Source organism: Notolepis coatsorum (genome assembly GCF_963971535.1).
Source record: "Notolepis coatsorum genome assembly, chromosome: 14".
Taxonomy (NCBI): domain Eukaryota; kingdom Metazoa; phylum Chordata; class Actinopteri; order Aulopiformes; family Paralepididae; genus Notolepis; species Notolepis coatsorum.
This window is the reverse complement of record NC_140178.1, coordinates 55,343,277-55,360,091: the sequence shown is the minus strand read 5'-3', so window position 1 is coordinate 55,360,091 and position 16,815 is coordinate 55,343,277.

Here is a 16,815-nt window from a genome sequence, read left to right as displayed (position 1 = left end):
TCAAATGAATGCCATTTAAGCCAGAAGGCTGCAATTCAGAGTTTAAAGGTGAAAATGCGCCCCAAGTCAGAATACACAATCACATAATTTTAACCAGTGCAATCAATATTTGTGAACTTCTACAACTCCCTCCCAAACATAGAAACCAGAGAACTGATGCTCTGAGTTGTAATGTGATCACAAGACAAAACCCTGTTCAATTGACTGTGAATTGGAGACTTTGACACAGAATGTTTGAGCTTTTATATTCAAATGAGCTTCAATTAGTTATAAACGCTAACAGCTATGCGCCATCCCTAAATCCCCCTGTAATAATTCAGTGCCTCTAGGATTTGATGAGTTCTTGTTTCTGGTTTTGGAAGCCTTGCTCATATTCACAAAATCTACACTGAACTGTGCAAGATCATAACAATAACCATGGTTCCTACATGCAGGTCTGAAAAGTCTGGGAACTGATTGATTAGTCCAGATACTGGCTTCTCATTTTAGTTGTATCTGTCATCTCGCATACTTGTGAAATGTCGTTGTGAAGAAGTATCTTGAAGGTAGAATCTAAAATTCTGCCAAACAGCGACCTCTATGTAACAGAGATCCGCTTTGTATTGCATTTTTTGTTTTGGTTTGATGTGCGGGTTGGAGTTGAGTGGGTATATGGGAAGGCTTGCTACTGCTAGCCACACCTCAGACTGTGCCAAGAGAGGACCCCCACCCACCCCCCCCCCCAATGTACAGTTTCCTCCCCCTAAAATGTATATTCTCTTTTAGAAACTCTTTAAATATGTAAATAAACTACTGTATATTTGTATGTTGTGTATGTCATAAATGTTATGAATTGAAAATGGGGGACCCTGATGTAAACAAGACGAATGTCTTTCTCTGGTCTGCATCCCCTTAACAATTGTGTGTATTGAGCTGTACTGTATTGTACCCATTCTGCAATCTGTTAATACAATTTTCAATCAAGTCTGGAGAAATTCACAGTATAAGTTACTAAACTAAAACCCACACATCAGACTAAAACAAAAATTTTTACGAAATTGCAATACCAAGTGGGTATTGATCTAGACTAGAGGTCACTGATGGTATTACAGATTCCACCATTAAGGTGAGACACCCCAGGTGAATAGGCAAAAGAAATATTTGAATAGATATCACTATGAAACTTTCCCAGTTTGTTATGTACATAACAACTTAGAAAAAATTTATTGCAAGTTTTCTGAGATCTTATGTTTATATATGCAAAATAGGCATTACCTCATTAAATATGCACTCATTTGCATATGACGTTTGGATATAAATACCAACATTGGATGATGCCAGATTTTTAAATATGGTTTCATTATGTTGACACATAACACAGTGAACTTTTTACAGAAGGGATTGTGGATATGTCTTTTTATCATCCCATGAATCAGGAAATGCTGACTACAGTCATAAAAAAATCTATTTTCGCCATGTTTTTTGGTCTAAATGTACTATAAATCAGGCTATGAATGATATATCAACAAACCCCTCTGTAAAAAGATGCAGGGTATAATAAGAAATGTGGAAAGTATGGTGTGTGTGTAGGTGCTATGGAATGGTACATGTCTACCCTTGCGTATAAGAAAAACGCATAAAAACTCATTTTTGGGAAAACGCCTTCAAAGTTCTGTATTGTAAAATGCCATAATTTGTTTTTAAACAGCTATTTACAAACACAATACCTAATCAAACCATTAGTAATTGACAACCTAAACACATGCCTGATAACTGAATAATAATAATAATGATGTTATTGAACTGAACAGAACTACACACAGGCTACAAACAGTGTAGTACAGTGTAGTACCCCCTAATAGGCAAAACAATATTTGAATAGATATCACTATGAAACTTTCCCAGTTTGTTATGTACATATAAATAAAAAATATATTGCAAGTTTTCTTAATTTTATGTTTATATATGCAAATGAGGCACTTCCCCATTAAATATGTGCACATTTATTGATGCAATAAAGCCAAGTGAAGTAAAATAAACAACTAAATGTGTGTTATTGACGTTTTATTGTCACTAGTTTGTAGTTTCATAGAAGACATGTTTAGGAAGCAAAATATAACAAAATCAACAAATAAAAGTATTTGCCTATTCACCTGGGAAAGGTACATGCCTAAGTAAATGGAAGATTGCTCCACTTCTGCAAGGTCAATTTGCATGTTCTTGGGGGACCTGGGGGTATGTATTTCCAGTGTCAGGAATATTGTGTCTGTTACTAGGCTTGAGTAAATTGTAATGAAGAAAAGGAGAATATAAATTATGATTTATTTTTGTGCCGTAACTGAGGTCGCTCACTGAGCTCATTCACCACCTTATTGAGATCAAGTGTAAAAAAATCTAAGCAAATGAATAAAGGGAAGATGATTAAACAGAAGTATTTGTAGATACAGTAATAAATGATAATCGATTTGAATTATGAATTCATATTTGACCTTGAACTTGACCTTGAACTTATTATGGCCAAATCATACATCTATGGATAGGGAAAATGCTCCTCTTTCCAATGGCAGGGTTGAATCTGGATTTAGTCATTTCCTTGCGGTTTTACGATAATTAGCATTTTCCGATAAATTCGTATTTCCGATAAATCGTATAAAACATCGGTAAAAATGAAAATATACACTTTGACTACTGTTTTTGATATGGTTATGGTCTTTACTCTTGGCTACACATTTTTTTTATTTAAAAACATTAACCTCTTAACATCCAAGGGCCCACATGTGGACGATTCGCGATGCCACTTTGCCGACCTCTAGTGGCTCGGGTGTGCATTTCTTTTAATACAATATATATATAGAATTAAAGCCCTATTTGTTGCCTGTCGATTGCCCTTCCAGGTGACGAAATCCGTTCAGCGGTTCTCGAGTTACATGCTGATATGTGAGGCGTGCCCCAAAGTACGCAAAAGTACACATTACCACCCCCGACTCCCGGGGCTCTAGCTCCGTCAATCATTTGGCTATCTCGAAAAAAAGCACAGGGTTGTAGCCAATGAGTGTGGCTTTCCAATGATACCCCATGATATGATAATTGGGGATCTAATACGGTCTCTATTGATCGATTTATGATAAAGAAAAGCAGGGTCCCCCTATAGGGGGACCTTAAGGCTTAGCTGAAGAGTTGGCATGGCCTAGTTGATGTAGTAGCAAGTAGCATACAGTCTGGCTCATACTGTAGAACAACGGGTTAGAAAACGACAATACAATGTAAATCTCCAAATGACATTGATATGGTGTTTCATGCCAATTCCAGATTAGAGCTTTTCCCCCATCCAACCCATGTTCCCATGAGCACAGTCCTCGCTGAGAAAGCCAAATGTCCTGAGGCCAGGATGACACTGTGCCGTGTTACTGTACTGGAGCAACACTTGGAGTAAGGTTGATGCTGGAGTCTTGCTGAGCCAGGTTTATTTTTTTATGGCTCCCGCAGCTGGCAAAGGAAAACTGGGTGATTGATGATATGGAACACACACACACACACACATGTGCACAGACGATTAGTCAGCCAGCTGGGAGTTACATTATATTATACACAGAGAATCTCCTATTTATCGGAGATAATCATGATGGGCTTTATTTGTTAATAAAAGCATTAGGGAGATTCATCATGGGAATGCAAAAGGCTTCTTAATCAAATTTTATTTCCGAGATATGTGTGTGTGTGTGTGTGTGTGTGTGTGTGTGTGTGTGTGTGTGTGTGTGTGTGTGTGTGTGTGTGTGTGTGTGTGTGTGTGTGTGTGTGTGTGTGTGTGTGTGTGCGTGTGTGTGTGCGTGCGTGTGTGTGTGAGGGCTGATGCTTGTAGTTGTGTGCGGTGGTGCTGTGCATGGTGTGTTTTACAGACATGTAGGGGCCAGATGTCACACACACACAGAATGTTTCACATTGTCCTGATTACACCATAGACCAGTGGAGGTTTCTCTATGACAACACGTGAAACACAAATTCACTCATAATTCATAATTATTATTAATTTACATATATATATATATATATATATATATATATATATATATATATATATATATATATAAAACTAAAAAAAACTATATATATATATATATTTTTTTTTAATTATTATTATTATTATTATTTTTATTATAAATGTTTTCCTCTGTAAAAAAAATGCCAGTGAATTATTTTTTCTTCAAAAATGGCCAAAATTGACCGCTCTGAGCAGGCCTGCACTGCAGTAATTATTCGTGCAGAATATCTGCACAGGTTGACCAGGGTTAAATAAATAATAAATAACAGCCAATCAAAATAGGCTATTAATGTCATCTAAGCACGGTCTGTGCAGTTAAACTCTTGCCATTGAATGGAGGATTGATTGATTGACAGCCCTTGACATCCAATAATACACAGAGGTTGAATGATTGGCAGCCTTGCAAACAGACCCGGCGCCATGGGCGGGCATTAGGGGGCCGGGCCCGCCCACTGAGTCAGCTGTGCCCACCCTGGTAAAAAAGAAATAATAATATATATATTTTTTTTTGGTCAATCAAAGTCGACTATCCAAATCCTTAGTCGGGGACAGCCCTAGTGGGCACTGATGTCAACAACAACACTACTGAAGCTAGTACGGCACTCTGTGAGAATTCGTTTTCTACCCTCAAGAACGTCTTTACAGAACATCACCTTAGTATGCTTCATCGACGCAAGGCCAATTTAATTCAGTTGGCATTTGAGAAGGACTTAACAAAAAAGTTCAGGAATGAGTGGAGGGGCAGTGTTTTAAGAAGATTTCACTCTGTCCCCAAACGCCGCTTGCAGCTCTACTAATGATGGTGAGTAGCCTGTGGAGGAATTTTGTTTGCTTTTTTATGCACCTTATTTTTGTCAGTTCAGTTCAGTTTGTCAGTGAATTCAGAAGTGTTGAATAAATGGAGACTTTTCAAAGATATAGAATAGAATAGAAATGTATTATCCTGAGGGAAATTTGACACTGCAAATCACTCAACATTAAACATTTAGACAGAACAAGTCACGAATAAGAATAACAAAACAAATGGCCTAAGAATAGAATAAAATGAAATAGAATAAAAGATACATTAAATAAATACAGTACAAATATGCTGTTTAAAAAGTAAGAGTCCAGGAAGATGGTAACTGTCACTCTGTGCTCAGTGATGCAGTGAGGCACAGTGATGCATTGTATAGTCTGATGGCTGTCGGAATGAAGGACTTCCTGTGCCGTTCAGTGCTGCATTTAGGTAGTGTGAGCCTATAACATGCTCCTCCTGTCAGCCAAGTCTGTGTATAGTGGGTGGGAGGGGTTTTCCCTGATGGCCTGGAGCTTAGCAAGGTTGCTCCTCTCCGCCACCCTCGCTAGAGTCCAGCTCCACCCCAACCACGCTACTGGCCTTCCTGACCATCTTATCCAGCCTGTTTGTGTCCCCTGCTCTCAGTCCGCTGCCCCAGCAGGTCTGTTATATATATCCGTTCAGTCTGTTTTTGTATAAGTGAATGTTCTTAAGATAGAGAGAAATTAGATTTTTCAATTGCCTCTCTGCTGTTTAGTTCAGCACCGTGGGCAGTGCCAAGCAAGCCACAGCGCCGTTGTCCTAGCTGAAAAGTATAAAAGGGAACCTGTGTTGAAAAACCATTGTGCCCCCCCCCCCCGAGAACATTTTATGCTCCCCGCCCCCACTAATTTGTTTCTGCAGCCTGGTCTGCTTGCAAATCCAATCAGAGATTGCTGCATCGCACAGTCAAAACGGGTCCAGCTGCAGGTTCGGAGGTTAGGTTTCGCTCGGGCCAATCTCAAGTTTCTCAAGTTTCTTTATTAGTTGTCATCAGGGGTGCAGTCGTAATATGGGTGGAGGCCAAACGGTATCCTATTATTATGCAAAGTCTAGGCACTTATCACCTAGACTTTGCATAATAATAGGATGCGCGCACTTCGAAGCCCAAACACCGTTTGACCGCGGTTGCCCAGCACTGCACCACTGGTTGTCATACAGAAGTACAGAATACTTTTATACAAAATGTAACAGAAAGAAGCATTTTGTATAAAAGTATTCTGTACTTCTGTATGACAACTAATAAAGAAACTTGAGAAACTTGAGATTGGCCCGAGCTAAACCTAACCTCCGAACCTGCAGCTGGACCCGTTTTGACTGTGTGAAACATAGCAAGCTAGTAGTTTAGTAAGCTGTGTACAGCTATAACAACACAGGCTAAATTAAACTTTGCGCCAACATTAGGACCGAAGTATAAACCAGCAACTGAGCAACATGAAGAAGTGGACTTATGCATCTGGATCAGAAAAAAAGTTGTGGATGAAAAAGTAAGTAGGCTACAGTGTTTGTAAAAGCTTGTATGCTAACAGTAGCTAGCCAGCTTAGCCTACATCACAATGATGATCACCAAGCTAACTTACTGTACACACTGTAGGGCTGGGCAATTAATCGAAACAGAATCGCGATATCGATTCATAGACCTATGCAATCTCATTTCTAAGTTATGACGATTTTTCTTTTATTAAAAAAAATTATATATATTTTTTTTTAACTTTTTAAATTATTTTATCTGGGTTGAACATGATTTGTGGAACTCCCTCTGGTGTTGTGGTCATGGTATTCACTGACCTTTGGGAAGTATTTTGACATGCACATGGGTATCTTAGTGATGTAGTGTATCTTGTAGACCAGGCCCATTGCAAGTTGCTGTACTCTGTCGTCTACTCTAAGCCATCCTAGGTTGTCAAAGTGGGCAGGGGTGAGGTGGGTTTTAGGAGTAAGGTCAAGCAGTAGTCTGACCAGTTTGTTTTGTGATGTTTGTAATCTTGTTTTTAGTGCCTTTGAGGTGCTTTGGTACCATGAGGTGCAAGCATAGTCGTAGTACCCTTGAATGAGTGCTCCTGTTAGAGTATTCTTGTTTACCAGAGAGGAGATCCGGCACAGGAATCTAGTTCGTTGGTTGACTTAGTTTTATTACATTGGATCCTATTTTGTCACAGGAAAGATTTGCCTCTATAGGATGGAACCCAGGTAGGTAATTTCATCTTTCCTTTTAAGATAAGATAAGATATTCCTTTATTGATCCCCTTGGGGAAATTCAGGCATCATAGCAGCATGGGGGAAGGGGGGGGGGGTGGGTACAGGTAGTGAAAACAACACAAGCAGTGTAAACAAATAGGTCAATATAATTTACTATCTAACTAACTGAAATATATTTTCACAGTGTCACAGGTGCAGTATGCATAAGGTAGTGTTATAATTTACTATCTAACTAACTGAAATATACATTATTCATTATTCACAGTATCACAATATCCACATAAGGTGCAGTATGCATAAGGTAGTGTTATTGTCCTACTTGGGTTCCTATTAGTTCTAGGTCGATGTCTGGCAGCTGATGGCCACTGGTATGAAGGACTGTCCGAGGCGGTTAGTTGAGTGTCGGGGGGGTATGAGTCTGTGGCTTCCTTGTCACCTTCACCTAATATGTTTTGATCTGGTCAGGTGCGCTGTCACCTAATATGTTTTGATCTGATCAGGTGCGCTGTCACCTAATATGTTTTGATCTGGTCAGGTGCGCTGTCACCTAATATGATTTAATCTGGTCAGGTGCGCTGTCACCTAATATGATTTCATCTGGTCAGGTGCGCTGTCACCTAATATGTTTTCATCTGGTCAGGTCCGCTGTCACCTAATGTTAATATATTTTCATCTGTGTCCACTGACCACTGACACACAGGATGTTTTAAAAATATAATTTAATATATAATATAATATAATAATTTGTGCTTCACCTAAAAATTTGGTCAGCAGCCTCCACTGCGATAGACCTATAGACCGTGGTTTTCAACAAGGGGTCCTGGGACCCCAAAAGGTCCTTGAGGAGGTTCCAGGGGTCCCCCCAGAAGATGGGAAATAGTTTAATTTCACTGTTTAATTCACTAGAAGTTCTCCCCATTGAGAGAATGCTAGGAATTCTGGACTAAGTCATATCTAAAAACAAATATCTTCTCAGATGGTGGTACCTGAGGAATTCCATACTGCATAGGGGTACTTTGTAGGATACCTCTTCAACCAGGAAATTGAGACGTAAAGGGCAACATTTTTCTTTCTTTCTTTTTTTTTCTCCTTAATTTCTCAATCTAAAATGTAGAGTCCCACACACTGTCTACTACACTTTATTATGTACTACATTTTGGTCGTCCAATCTTCATTAGGTATCCGATGATGGTCAGATGACTGAAACGTAGTGGTTCTCAACCTTTTTTTTGTGTCAAGGACCCCCAAAGAAATAGTGGACCCTGATGTGATAATATTTTGTCTCAGGAGAAAACAGTAGAGAAAGAGAAACCTATGAGCAGAACTGTCTCTATATTCTGGGGATCCCCTGGAACCCTCTCAAGGGGGGTCATCAGACCTAACATTGAGAACCATTACAGTAGTCTGTATCATTGGTTCTAAAACGTTTTCATGTCAAGGACCCCCAAATTACAGCTGTGCAAAGACCCTTTTTTAAGTCAATTAAAAAATAAATTATAATACCGTCTTTTACTATTATGTACTTTGCTACTATGTCTGTACTACTATCTACAATGCTATATGCCTATACTACTACTTGGGGGGCTGCTACCTAAATGACTAAATGTAAAATGTACCTGCTAATATGTCTAGCATGCACTCAGAGTGTAGCACTCAAGTTTGGCACTGTTAGATGAACAATACCACTTACCATTAGCTGCCAGAGTTGTACCCTTTCTGCTGACTTGTACACAATTTGTAAGTTGCTTTGGATAAAAGTGTCCGCTAAACGTGTGAAGCCCTCAATTAGAACAGTCAAAATATTATAATCTAATATGGCCTGAGGGGGCAGACTCTGAGCTGCTGCACCAGTTTCAACACACAAATTGGAGTATGTTTTCCACCCTGGACTCCCATACTGACATTGATTCCTACACCTCCTCTATTGTGGACTACTCGATTCAACTCCAACATCGACAGTGTCACCACTGTCCACCCCAATCAGAAGCAGTGGATGAACAGAGAGGTCTGTATACGGCTAAAGGCACATGACACCGCTTTTGGATCTGGTGACACACAGGCCTACTGTTCAGCCAGGGCTAACCTGAATATGGGGAATCAAGTGGGCCAAGCACAGCCACAAGCTAAGGTTTGAAGAGCACTTCAACAACTCTCCGACTACTGACTCCTCCCTCCCTGATGAGCTCAATAACTTTTATGCCTGCTTTGACAGGGACAACCAGGAGGTGCACACCAAGGCTGCTCTCCCTGCTAACCTTCAACCCCTCACTCTCTCCCCCACTGACGTGTGTACTGCACTGAGCAGGACTAATACACGTAAGGCGGCTGGCCCTGATGGCATCCCTGGTTGTGTGCTCAGGAATTGCACTGAGCAGCTGACCAATGTCTTATTAACTGACATCTTCAACTTGTCACCAACCTAGGCAGTTGTCCCAGCATGCTTTAAAACCACCTCCATCGTGTCAGTGCCGAAACATTCCTCTGCCACAAGCCTCAATGACTTCCGCCCTGTTACACTCACCCCCATTATCATGAAATGCTTCGAGAGGCTGGTCCTGGCATACCTCAAATCTGCCTTTCACCCAGCGGCAGTTCTAGACCTTTTTTAGGGGGGCTGAAGCCGGCTGTCAGCGGCCCCTCCGGCTTGGGCGGTCGTCATACTGACACAATTGGCAGTGTCAGCGGGTGGGAAGCCGGTGGGTGGTATTCTGGTCATTGTAAACAGCAACTCCTACTGCAGGTCGGTCAGGGCGCCTGCACAGCGAGGGAAGGAACTGGGTTACACTTCCCCAGTGAGAGTCCTCCTGTCAGGTGAAAAGAGGCTGCTGGCTGTCTCCTATGTATCGGAGGAAGCATCTGCACATGCGCGTAACGACCAGGAAGGGGAGGAGGGAATTGGCATAACGACAAAAAAATTGGGATGGGAGAAAAAATACAAAAAAATAGGAGGAGAAAAAGTGGATAAAAAAAAAAGACATTGGTAACGTCATGTCAAGTCCCAGTCCAACATTCAACACAAGATGTGGAAGCAGATGTAGCTAGCTACCTACTGTAACTAGTTTAGTAATAGTGAATTTGCCAGTGCTGATGGGCAACAAGACAAGTATGTTGAAACGTTAGCTAGCACTATATAAAATTACTGACTATTCTGACAGAGAACGTTATCAAATTGGTCATTAGTTCCATGGTGTTGGTGTACTAATAGTGTCAAAGAACATTAGCTAATGTTAGCTAGCTGATGCTATTCGCTAGTTAGCTATCAAGCTAATGTCAGTTCAGCTAATGTTAGCTAGCTAGCCCAGCTAATCTGCTTGCTACAAATGCTTATTGCTGCCACACAAATTTAAAAAAATATGTTGTGGCCTCAAAATAGTATTTTGTTACCTCAAAATGTATTTAGTTACCTCAAATTAATCAATTTTGGGCCTCAAAATAATATTTTGTGGCTTCAAAATAGAAAAATATTTTGTGGCCTCAAAATAGTTACCTCAAGTATTTTGTTCCCTCAAAATAATATCACTCACTGGAAATGTCTTTTTCCCATTGATGGATATACGAACATGTGAGTCTCTCTCTCTCCCTCTCTATCTCCCTCTCTCCCTATCTCTCTCTCTCGCTCCGTAATATGATCATGATCATTATGATCGACTGGAATAAAAATAATAATAATAATAATAATAGGTTTACTACTTACATACTGTAGTTGTCTCCTTAATACTGCTGTCCATTAATGTTACCTAAATGTCATAAGTGAATTGTATAGAAACAACTCACCAAAATTGACTATTGCACAACTGATTTGTGCAATAGTCTGACCATGCCTGACCATGGCATTTAGTGAAATTATGCCACTGCTCTAGGGGCTGAGCCCCCCTAAAGGTCTGATGCTAGAACCGCCCCTTCACCCTCACTGGACCAACACCAATTTGCCTACCCTGACAACAGGAGCACGGATGATGCTATCTTCTCAGTGCTACATTTTGCCCTTTCCCACCTGGATGAGAGCAATAGGGAGGTATAGTGGTTACGTCATTGCTGTTTCCCGCGCGGTCCACCCTTCTTGAAATCACAATGTATTTCCAATGGACACATTTATAAATCGTCTCGTTTAAGACAAATAAGGCATGAACATTGGCATGGTGTACCTTTCTGTGTGTATTCATCCACACATCCACAATTCATCCACACGTTTCGCAATTATGCCACATCAATGTGGAACGCCCTACCCAAAGCTGTAAAGGAATGTGAATCACTACCCACTTTCAAAAACACTCTCAAAAAACACCTAAGGGAGACTGCAACTCGAAACTGGCCCCTGTAAATGTCCGAACACAACCCCCGCCAACACCCCCCCCCCCCCCACTCCTACCCCCCCCCCCCCCCCCCCCCCCCCCCCCCAACCACCTCCAATGTACAGTCCCACCCCCACCTACCCAATCCAATGTACAGTTTCTACGCCTAATGTATATACTCTTTTCTTTCTGGACTCTTTTTGTATCACAAATACAGTACTGTAATTGCAAATCTGGTATGTCATAAATGTATAGATGTAGCAGTACTGTCTATCTGTATGTCATGTATGTCATATATGTTACGATGAATTGGAAATGGGGGACCCTGGTGGAAACAAGACGAAAGTCTTTCTCTGGTCTGCATCCCCTTAACAATTGTATGTATTGAGCTGTACTGCACTGTACCCATTCTGCAATCTGTTAATAAAGTTTTCATTCATTCATTCATTCATTCATTCATTCATTCATTCATTCATTCATTCAATCTATAGCTCAACATGAAAAAATGCGCAATTAATCGTAAATGTAGCAAAATAACAACGTTTACGTTTTCGTTCACTGAGGAACTACACTTCACTCTGGCGCTGCTGACTGGGCGACAGCACTGAACGACAGGCGTTCTACTGGTAAGTGTAGTTATTTTTTAACAACAAATTAAACAACCAAACTAACTTTATTTCAACCAAAAATGCTTAAACAATAATGTTAGTGATAGAAGGGAACTCATTTTGTGCAAAAATGGAAAGCTTGCCAATGTTCATGAGGCAGAATTATTACAATAGCCGATAATACATTTTCCCAATGATAAATCCCTATACAGGTGGACCGCACGGGAAACGAAAGTGATGTCAGACTACACCTCCCTATACCCATGTGAGAATGCTGTTCATCGACTTCAGCTCACCATTCAACACCATCATCCCCTCCAAACTCATCTCCAAACTTGGTCACCTTGTGGAAATAAAGGACCTCAACATTAACCCCTCTGTCTGTAACTGGATACTTGACTTCCTAACAACAGACCCCAGTTTGTTAGGATAGACAATCTCACCTCCTCCACTCTCACCATGAACACCGGCAACCCGCAAGGCTGTATGCTGAGCACCCTTCTCTACTCCCTCTTCACCCACGACTGCAGTCCTATACATGGCACCAACACCATTATCAAGTTTGCAGATAATACAACGGTGGTGGGTTTCATCAAAAACAATGATGAGTCAGCCTACAGGGAGGAGGTCCAGCACCTGGCAGCGTGGTGTGCCGACAACAACCTGGCCCTCAACACCTAGAAAACAAAGGAGCTCATCGTGGACTTCAGGAAGACTAGAGCCGGCGTGCATGGCATTCATATCAAAGGGACGGAGGTTGAGCATGTCTCCAGCTTAAAATTCCTGGGGGTCTACATCTCAGAGGACCTCTCTTGGAACCTCAACAACTCGTCACTGGTCAAGAAGGCTCACCAGTGCCTCTTCTTCCTGAGAAGGAAAGCTCACCCATCTCCTCAGATTCTGGTGAACTTTTACCGGTGCGCCATAGAAAGCATACTCACCAACTGCATCACAGTCTGGTACGGAAACTGCACTGCCTCAGACTGGAAAGCATTGCAGAGGGTGGTGAAAACCGTCGAACGCATCACCGGTACATCACTCCCTGCAATTGAGTATATTCATCACAAACGGGGTCTGAGGAAGACACACAGCATTGTCAAGGACACCTCTCATCCCAATCATGGACTGTTTGCCCTCCCACACTACAGGAACCTCCACTCCAAGTCAAGCAGACTCAGGAACAGCTTCTTTACCTCAGCTGTCATCTCCCTGAACTATGTACCATGATTACAGCATTGAGCATCCTGATGGCCTGGGGATAGAAGCTCCTTCTGAGTCTCTCTGTGCTTGCCATGAGACTCCGGTATCGCTTGCCTGACCGCAGCAGTTCAAAGAGGCAGTTGTTTGGGTGGCTGGAGTCTTTGATTATTCTCTTAGCCTTGCCCATGCACCGCTTGTTGTAAATGTCTTGGAGAGTGGGAAGCCCCCCTCCAATTGTGTGTTCGGCTGAACGGGCCATTCTCTGTAGTCTGCTGCGGTCTTGTGCAGTGCTATTCCCAAACCAGGAGGTGATATTGCCAGTCAGGATGCTCTATATTGTGCATGAGTAGAAGTTCTTGAGCATCTTCTGACTCACGTTGAACTTCCTTAAGCGCCTAAGTAAGTAGAGGCATTGTCGTGCCTTCTTGATAACACTGTCAATGTGTGTGGTCCATGTCAAGTCCTCGGATATGTGGACTCCGAGGTACTTAAAACTGTTCACTCTCTCAACCGGTGCCCCGTCGATGCTGAGGGGGCTGTAGTCCCTGACCCCCGACCTCCTAAAGTCCACAATCATCTCCTTTGTTTTGCTGACGTTCAGGGAGAGGCTGTTCTCTTGACACTATCCCGCTAGAACCTTTACCTCTTCCAGGTAGGCCCTCTCGTCGTTTGCAGAGATCAGGCCCACCACTACTGTGTCGTCAGCAAATTTGATGATTGTGTTGTTGTTCCGCTGTGCCACACAGTCATGTGTGTACAGGGAGTAGAGGAGGGGACTCAGGACACAGCCCTGGGGGGCCCCTATGTTGAGAGTGATGGATGAGGAGGTGCAGTTGCCTGCTCTCACCACCTGGGGTCTGCCCGTCAGGAAGTCCAAGACCCACTGGCAGAGGTCATAGTTCAAGCCCAGGTCCCTGAGCTTGGCTAGGAGTTTGGAGGGGACTATGGTATTGAATGCTGAGCTGTAGTCGATGAATAGCATTCTCACATAGTTCCCCTGCCTCTTGTCCAGGTGGCGTGAATACTTTGGGCAACCAACATGTCCTTCCGCGTTGCTGTGATTGGCCAGCGATCCCCCTACGCCGGTAACACGCGCATGCGCATTTCGTACTTGTGGCTCTGCAGATATATGCTATTGGAGTCGGGGGCCGCTGGTGTACAGCTGAGAGCTCCAGCATAGCTATGTCCGCGAGCTAGGCGCAAGCCAGAGTAAAACACAGTTTGTCCGCGAGCTAGGTGCAAGCCAGAGTAAAACACAGTTTTCAATCAATCAATAATAACATTAACGAGACTCTCGTTGTGTCTATTCTGCTAACGCTACCTCTCATTGCTTTAACGTTACCTAGGCTCTCGTGTCTATCTGCTAATGTTAGCATTAGCATTAGGCTAACAAGCGCTGGTGTACAGCTGAGAGCTCCAGCATAGCTATGTCCGCGAGCTAGGCGCAAGCCAGAGTAAAACACAGTTTTCAATCAATCAATAATAACATTAACAAGACTCTCGTTGTGTCTATTCTGCTAACGCTACCTCTCATTGCTTTAACGTTACTTAAGCTCTCGTGTCTATCTGCTAACGTTAGCATTAGCATTAGGCTAACAAGCGCTGGTGTACAGCTGAGAGCTCCAGCATAGCTATGTCCGCGAGCTAGGCGCAAGCCAGAGTAAAACACAGTTTTCAATCAATCAATCAATAATAACATTAACGAGACTCTCGTTGTGTCTATTCTGCTAACGCTACCTCTCATTGCTTTAACGTTACCTAGGCTCTCGTGTCTATCTGCTAACGTTAACGTTAGCATTAGGCTAACAAGCTGTAACGGCACCAGTCTTGCGTCTATTTGCTAACGTTAGCATTAGGTAATAACCGGTTTAAAATGGATGGTGATTACCTCACGTTGTGTCTATTCTACTAGCATTAACCATTAGTTACTAGTACAAACAATCAATAGCGAGTTATATTGATGATGCTATGTACGATAGCCATGCTAAAACGCTAGAACAACATTAGCACCTAACCTAACAACAAGCTTGACAAGTGTGACGACCCCCACTCTACCTGCAAATGGGGAGTCTTCTGACTCAAAGAGCAGGTTGGAGTGGGTAGGTCGTTACCCCAATTTGAATCACCTGTGCAGTGCAGAGAGCTGCCTGCACACACAGTATATATGTTTCCCTTGTCTAACCCTTCTGTCTGCTTCTCCCATCTGCTTTCCCACTTAAGACACCACAGGTTGTATCAGCCACCACGTGAACCATCTTGGGATCCTTATCCATTCTGATACATACCTATTTGTTTATGTCATTATGCTTTTGTTGTTTAATCAATTATTGTTTTTAGATAGGATTAAATAAATCATCTTTGTTAAATTGAGCTCTCATGTGTTGACTTCCTTTATATGACAAACCTCTTCTGTTTCGTCATACAAGTCAGCGATCTTTTTGTGAGACTAAACTCTCTGCTCGGTGGCAAATTGTGTTGATGTCGGTTTTGTTTCATCAATAAATGAGGCAGAATACACAGTGACTGTATCCTTTTTTGTTTATTGCACTTGTTCCTGCTGCAAATTAAATCCTATGTGAGACATTAAAGATGGCGGCTTTCTGTTTTTGTGGAGAGCCTCTAACGAGTGACGCGTCTCTCTTCTGACCAATCAGTGGTCTGCAGTGTTTCACGTGACTTTTCTGGCGTAGAGCGCTGGTATTCACGAAGGAGAGCACTGGCCAACGCTGGCCAATCACAGCAACGCGGAAGGACATGTTGGTTGCCCAAAGTATTCACGCGTCCAGGTGTGATGGTGCTGTGTGCACTGCAGCACATGGGCTATGGCGTCCTCCGTGGACCTGTTGGGGCGGTATGCAAATTGCAGGGGGTCCAGGTTGATGGGGAGGGAGGAACAGATGTAGCCCTTCACTAGCTTCTCAAAGCACTTCATGGCTATGGAGGTGAGAGCTACAGGGCGGTAGTCGTTGAATGAATGAATTAATGAACATTTTATTTAACAGATTGCAGAATGGGTACAATACAGTACGGCTCAATACACACAATTGTTATGGGGATGCAGACCAGAGAAAGACGTTTGTCTTGTTTACATCAGGGTCCCCCATTTTCAATTCATAGTGAGGCTTGGATTTTTTTGGGTACAGGGATAATGCAGTAGGAGTTAGATCATTATAATGGTGGACTTCTTCAGACAGGTGGGGATGACAGCCTGTTTTAAGGACAGGTTAAATATGTCAGTGAATACCGGGGCCAGTTTGTCGGCCCGGGATACCGTCCGGTCCGCTGCCTTCCTGGTATTCACTTTCTTAAAGGTCCTCCTCACCTCATGTTCTGTTATCCTGAACACGTCTCCCCCCCCCCCCTCCATTGCAGTGGTTTGTAGGCTGGTGCTGTTATGCCCAGCCTCAAACCTTGCATAGAAGGTATTGAGATAATTTGCCAATTGGATGTCACTGTTCAGTTTGAGGGAGGTGCCTTTGTATTTGTTTACCTTTCTTGTCATATCTGGTATCTGTGTACGTCATGTAAATTCTGTATTTAATGTACGTCTGACCAAGCCCTCTTGGTCACTTTCTGGTCAGACGCTTTGTGTGTACACATGTTGTCTCTGATTATAAACTGATCACTTTGGAAGCAGATATTAAACTATGTTCTATATTTTTATATACAAAGTGACTCAGT